Raw genomic sequence first — 6,567 nt, 5'->3', positions numbered from 1 at the left:
GCCGGTCCCGGTCCCGGGAACCTGCTCCCGGGGCCAGCCGGAGCCACGCCCCCTCCTCTGACGCTTCCAGCTGCCGCCTCCCCTCCCACCCCCCAAACTCACACTGGCCCTCGCCGGCCCGCCCACCCGCCTACCTGCTTGCCCGCCGCCGCTGGGTGGCGTGCCGGACACTCTCGCACACAGGTACACAGACAGGGACACAGGGACACAGGCACTCGGGCACACAGGGACACAGGGACACAGGGACACAAGGACACAGGGACACAGGCACTCAGGCACTCAGGCACTCAGGGACACAGGGACACAGGGACACAGGCACTCAGGCACTCAGGGACACAGGGACACAGGGACACAGGGACACAGGCACTCAGGCACACAGGGACACAGGTGGCGGGCCGGAGGCCTCTCTCCACTGTGTGGCAGGGGTCCAAGAGCCACCCCAGCCCAACCCAGAGGGTCTTTTGCACCTCTCTAGAGGCCACCCAGAGACCCCAGGCCGCAGCAGAAGCCTCCCCCGCATGCTCTGCAGGCTTCCGACCCACCCCAGGCCGCACCAGAAGCCTCCCCCGCAAGCTCTGCAGGCTTCCGACCCACCCCAGGCCGCAGCAGAAGCCTCTCCCGCACGCTCTGCAGGCTTCTCAGCCACCCCAGGCCGCAGCAGAAGCCTCCCCCGCACGCTCTGCAGGCTTCTCAGCCACCCCAGGCCGCACCAGAAGCCTCTCCCGCACGCTCTGCAGGCTTCTCAGCCACCCCAGGCCGCACCAGAAGCCTCCCCCGCACGCTCTGCAGGCTTCTCAGCCACCCCAGGCCGCACCAGAAGCCTCCCCCGCACGCTCTGCAGGCTTCTCAGCCACCCCAGGCCGCAGCAGAAGCCTCCCCCGCACGCTCTGCAGGCTTCCCAGCCACCCCAGGCCGCACCAGAAGCCTCCCCCGCACGCTCTGCAGGCTTCTCAGCCACCCCAGGCCGCACCAGAAGCCTCTCCCGCACGCTCTGCAGGCTTCTCAGCCACCCCAGGCCGCACCAGAAGCCTCTCCCGCACGCTCTTCAGGCTTCTCAGCCACCCCAGGCCGCAGCAGAAGCCTCCCCCGCACGCTCTGCAGGCTTCTCAGCCACCCCAGGCCGCACCAGAAGCCTCCCCCGCACGCTCTGCAGGCTTCCCACCCACCCCAGGCCGCAGCAGAAGCCTCTCCCGCACGCCCTGCAGGCTTCTCAGCCACCCCAGGCCGCAGCAGAAGCCTCTCCCGCACGCTCTGCAGGCTTCTCAGCCACCCCAGGCCGCAGCAGAAGCCTCTCCCGCACGCTCTGCAGGCTTCTCAGCCACCCCAGGCCGCAGCAGAAGCCTCTCCCGCACGCTCTGCAGGCTTCTCAGCCACCCCAGGCCGCAGCAGAAGCCTCTCCCGCACGCTCTGCAGGCTTCTCAGCCACCCCAGGCCGCAGCAGAAGCCTCTCCCGCACGCTCTGCAGGCTTCTCAGCCACCCCAGGCCGCAGCAGAAGCCTCTCCCGCACGCTCTGCAGGCTTCTCAGCCACCCCAGGCCCCAACAGAAGCCTCTCCCGCACGCTCTGCAGGCTTCCGACCCACCCCAGGCCGCAGCAGAAGCCTCCCCCGCACGCTCTGCAGGCTTCTCAGCCACCCCAGGCCGCACCAGAAGCCTCCCCCGCACGCTCTGCAGGCTTCTCAGCCACCCCAGGCCGCAGCAGAAGCCTCCCCCGCACGCTCTGCAGGCTTCTCAGCCACCCCAGGCCGCAGCAGAAGCCTCCCCCGCACGCTCTGCAGGCTTCTCAGCCACCCCAGGCCCCAACAGAAGCCTCTCCCGCACGCTCTGCAGGCTTCCGACCCACCCCAGGCCGCACCAGAAGCCTCCCCCGCACGCTCTGTAGGCTTCTGACCCACCCCAGGCCCCAACAGAAGCCTCCCCCGCACGCTCTGCAGGCTTCTCAGCCACCCCAGGCCGCAGCAGAAGCCTCTCCCGCACGCTCTGCAGGCTTCTCAGCCACCCCAGGCCGCACCAGAAGCCTCTCCCGCACGCTCTGCAGGCTTCTCAGCCACCCCAGGCCGCACCAGAAGCCTCTCCCGCACGCTCTGCAGGCTTCCTACCCACCCCAGGCCGCACCAGAAGCCTCCCCCGCACGCTCTGCAGGCTTCTCCGCCACCACAGGCCGCACCAGAGGATCTTTTGCACCTCTCTGGACGCCACCCAGAGACTCCAGGCCGCACCAGAGGCCCCCCCCCCCAACCATTTACAGGCTGCAGTGCCAGCCTAGGCCCCGCTGGCAGCCTCCCTTGTCTGCTTTGGAAGGCCTCCCATCCACTCCAGACCTGCCTGGAGGCCTCCCTCGACTGCTCCCGGGGCCCTCGAAGCCACCCTAGGCCTTTCTGGAGGACCTGCTCGACCGCTCGGGCGGCTTCTGACGCACCCTCGGCCATCCGGCGCCCAGCAGCTCCCAGGGCCAGGCACCGGCCTCCCCCTCCGGCCGCCCCTGGGGCCGGGGGGTGGCTCGGACTCGGCGCCCCCAACGTGTCGTCCCGTCCCCCCCCGCCCCGCACCGCCGAACATTCGCTGCAGCCGAGGGCTTGCCGCTCGACGCCTACCCCACCCGCCCAGCCCCCCGCTGCGGCCCGGCGCTGCCCCGGCCGCTGCGCCCCGCCTCTCATCGCTCCCCCCACCCGGCAACCGGCCGCCGGGCACGGCAAGTCCCAGGGCAGGGAACAGGTGCTGCCGGGACCCCGTGCTGGCTGCCGGCTTCCCGGGGCTGCCCCGGGCACGGACAGGTCGCCCCCCCCGCCCCGGCGAATGTTCACCGAACCGGCTGCCGGCTGCCTTCGAGCACCCCCCGCCCCCCGCCACTATCGTCCCCCCCGCCCCCCCTCCGCCTCCGCTGCCGCTTCTCCCCGCACCGCCTCCACTGCCTCCCCCCGCCGCCGGCGAACGAGTCGCCGGATCCGTAGGGTGCCGGGAGCCCGAACGGCGAGCGGCTCCGGCTGCTGCCGGGACCGCGGGGATTCGAGCCGGTCCGGCCGCGGCCGGGACCCCGTGCCGGAAGCCGGCATCCCGGGACGGCCCCGGGACGGCCCCGGTCGCCGGCCGGGTGACGTTCAGCGAAGCGGCTGCCGCCAGTCTTTGGGCCTCCCCCGTGCCGGGGCCGCGGGGCTTCGAGCCGGTCCGGCCGCGGCCGGGATCCCGGGCCGGACGATGGCTTCCCGGGCCGGTCCCGGTCGCCTCCCGGGTGACGTTCACCGAAGCGGCTGACGGCTGTCTTCGAGCCCCCCCCCCCCTCCGCCTCCGCGGCCGCTTCTGCCCGCACCCCCTCCACTGCCTCCCCCCGCCGCCCGCGAACGAGTCGCCGGATCTGTAGGGTGCCGGGAGCCCGAACGGCGAGCGGCTCCGGCTGCTGCCGGGACCGCGGGGATTCGAGCCGCTCCGGCCGCGGCCGGGACCCCGTGCCGGAAGCCGGCATCCCCGGACAGCCCCGGGACGGCCCCGGTCGCCGGCCGGGTGACGTTCACCGAAGCGGCTGCCGGCTGTCTTCGAGCCCCCCCCCCCCCTCCGCCTCCGCTGCCGCTTCTGCCCGCACCCCCTCCACTGCCTCCCCCCGCCGCCGGCGAACGAGTCGGCGGATCCGTAGGGTGCCGGGAGCCCGAACGGCGAGCGGCTCCGGCTGCTGCCGGGACCGCGGGGCTTCGAGCCGCTCCGGCCGCGGCCGGGACCCCCGTGCCGGAAGCCGGCATCCCGGGACGGCCCCGGGACGGCCCCGGTCGCCGGCCGGGTGACGTTCAGCGAAGCGGCTGCCGCCAGTCTTTGGGCCTCCCCCGTGCCGGGGCCGCGGGGCTTCGAGCCGGTCCGGCCGCGGCCGGGATCCCGGGCCGGACGATGGCTTCCCGGGCCGGTCGCCGGTCGCCTCCCGGGTGACGTTCACCGAAGCGGTTGACGGCTGTCTCCGAGCCCCCCCCCCCCCCCTCCGCCTCCGCTGCCGCTTCTGCCCGCACCTCCTTCACTGCCTCCCCCCGCCTCCCGCGAACGAGTCGCCGGATCCGTAGGGTGCCGGGAGCCCGAACGGCGAGCGGCTCCGGCTGCTGCCGGGACCGCGGGGATTCGAGCCGGTCCGGCCGCGGCCGGGACCCCGTGGCGGAAGCCGGCATCCCGGGACGGCCCCGGGACGGCCCCGATCGCCTCCTGGGTGACGTTCACCGAAGCGGCTGCCGGCTGTCTTCGAGCCCCCCCCCCCTCCGCCTCCGCTGCCGCTTCTCCCCGCACCCCCTCCACTGCCTCCCCCCGCCGCCGGCGAACGAGTCGGCGGATCCACACCGTCCCGAGAGCCCGAGGCGGCGGCACCCAGTGCGGGTCCGGCCGAGGCCGGGACCCCGTGCCTGTCGCAGGCTTCCCGGGACGGCCCCGGAACGGCCGCGGTCGCCGGCCGGGTGACGTTCTCCGAAGCGGCTGCCGGCTGTCTTCGAGCCCCCCCCCCCCCCTCCGCCTCCGCTGCCGCTTCTGCCCGCACCTCCTTCACTGCCTCCCCCCGCCGCCGGCGAACGAGTCGCCGGATCCGTAGGGTGCCGGGAGCCCGAACGGCGAGCGGCTCCGGCTGCTGCCGGGACCGCGGGGATTCGAGCCGCTCCGGCCGCGGCCAGGACCCCGTGCCGGATGCCGGCATCCCGGGACGGCCCCGGGACGGCCCCGGTCGCCGGCCGGGTGACGTTCAGCGAAGCGGCTGCCGCCAGTCTTTGGGCCTCCCCCCGTGCCGGGGCCGCGGGGCTTCGAGCCGGTCCGGCCGCGGCTGGGACCCCGTGCCTGTCGCAGGCTTCCCGGGACGGCCCCGGAACGGCCGCGGTCGCCGGCCGGGTGACGTTCACCGAGGCGACTGCCGGCTGTCTTCGAGCCCCCCCCCCCCCTGCCGGAGCCGCGGGGATACGAGCCGGTCCGGCCGCGGCCGGGACCCCGTGCCGGAAGCCGGCATCCCGGGACGGCCCCGGGACGGCCCCGATCGCCTCCTGGGTGACGTTCACCGAAGCGGCTGCCGGCTGTCTTCGAGCCCCCCCCCCTCCGCCTCCGCTGCCGCTTCTCCCCGCACCCCCTCCACTGCCTCCCCCCGCCGCCCGCGAACGAGTCGCCGGATCTGTAGGGGGCCGGGAGCCCGAGGCGGCGAGCGGCTCCGGCTGCTGCCGGGACCGCGAGGCTTCGAGCCGGTCCGGCCGCGGCCGGGATCTCGTGCCGAACGTCGTCTTCCCGGGACGGTCCCGGGAGGGCCCCAGTCTCCTCCCGGGTGACGTTCACCGAAGCGGCTGCCGGCTGTCTTCGAGCCCCCACCCCTGCCGTGGCCGCGGGGATTCGCCCCGGTCCGGCAGCTGACGGTTCCCTGTGTCGGACGCCGGCTTCCCGGGACTGCCCCGGGACAGCCCCGGTCGCCTCCCGGGTGACGTTCACCGAAGCTGCTGCCGCCTGTCTTTGTCCCCCCCCCCCGTGCTCTCCCTCAGGCGGGAGGTAGACGTGCTCTCCCTCGGCGAGTAGACGTGCTCTCCCTCGGCGAGTAGACGTGCTCTCCCTCGGCGAGTAGACGTGCTCTCCCTGGGCGAGTAGACGTGCTCTCCCTCGGCGAGTAGACGTGCTCTCCCTGGGCGAGTAGACGTGCTCTCCCTGGGCGAGTAGACGTGCTCTCCCTGGGCGAGTAGACGTGCTCTCCCTGGGCGAGTAGACGTGCTCTCCCTGGGCGAGTAGACGTGCTCTCCCTCGGCGAGTAGACGTGCTCTCCCTCGGCGAGTAGACGTGCTCTCCCTGGGCGAGTAGACGTGCTCTCCCTCGGCGAGTAGACGTGCTCTCCCTGGGCGAGTAGACGTGCTCTCCCTGGGCGAGTAGACGTGCTCTCCCTGGGCGAGTAGACGTGCTCTCCCTGGGCGAGTAGACGTGCTCTCCCTGGGCGAGTAGACGTGCTCTCCCTCGGCGAGTAGACGTGCTCTCCCTGGGCGAGTAGACGTGCTCTCCCTCGGCGAGTAGACGTGCTCTCCGCGGAGATCGCGCTTGTCGCCAAGGGGTCGCTGTTGCGCTCTGCCTCCGCCTACGTCATCGTACAAGCCGGCGTGATTTCTGCGACCTGCCGCTGGGCGGAGGTCGGCTGGTTGTGCGCTCGCGGAGCTGACGGCCCTCCAGTTCCGTATATGAGGGAACAAGCGACGCCGAGCACTCCCAGGGCAGCGCTGCCGAGCGGCTGCTCCAAGCCACCCGCCAGGCGGCTGGGCAGGGGTCCGTCTGGCTTCTCGGTGGCTTTCGCCCGGGTCAGAGAGGGGACCCGCGGGGGCCGAACAAAGGCGCGGCGGTTTGGAGCGGCCGCTGGCGCACCCTCAGCGGTGTTGGATGGGTTTCGCTCGTCCGTGAGCCGGAGCCCAGCCCGGGCTCGGCAACGAAAGCGGGGAAAAGAAAAAAAGTTGACGAGTGGCTGGCGCCGGCCACTGCCAAAGTGTGGAACCCCCGAAGCGAAGTTTGCCCGGTGGGGCACGGGGGCAGAGAAAGCCGGGGAGACGTGGTGCCGGCGTCGGTCCCACCAAGAATGGAAAGCAAGCCCGTCCAGGTACGG

Source organism: Melanerpes formicivorus, unplaced genomic scaffold (genome assembly GCF_026170545.1).
Source record: "Melanerpes formicivorus ecotype bairdi unplaced genomic scaffold, bMelFor1.0.p_v2 SCAF_237, whole genome shotgun sequence".
In the NCBI taxonomy this organism is placed as follows: Eukaryota; Metazoa; Chordata; class Aves; order Piciformes; family Picidae; genus Melanerpes; species Melanerpes formicivorus.
Note: the sequence above shows the minus strand (reverse complement) of the source record.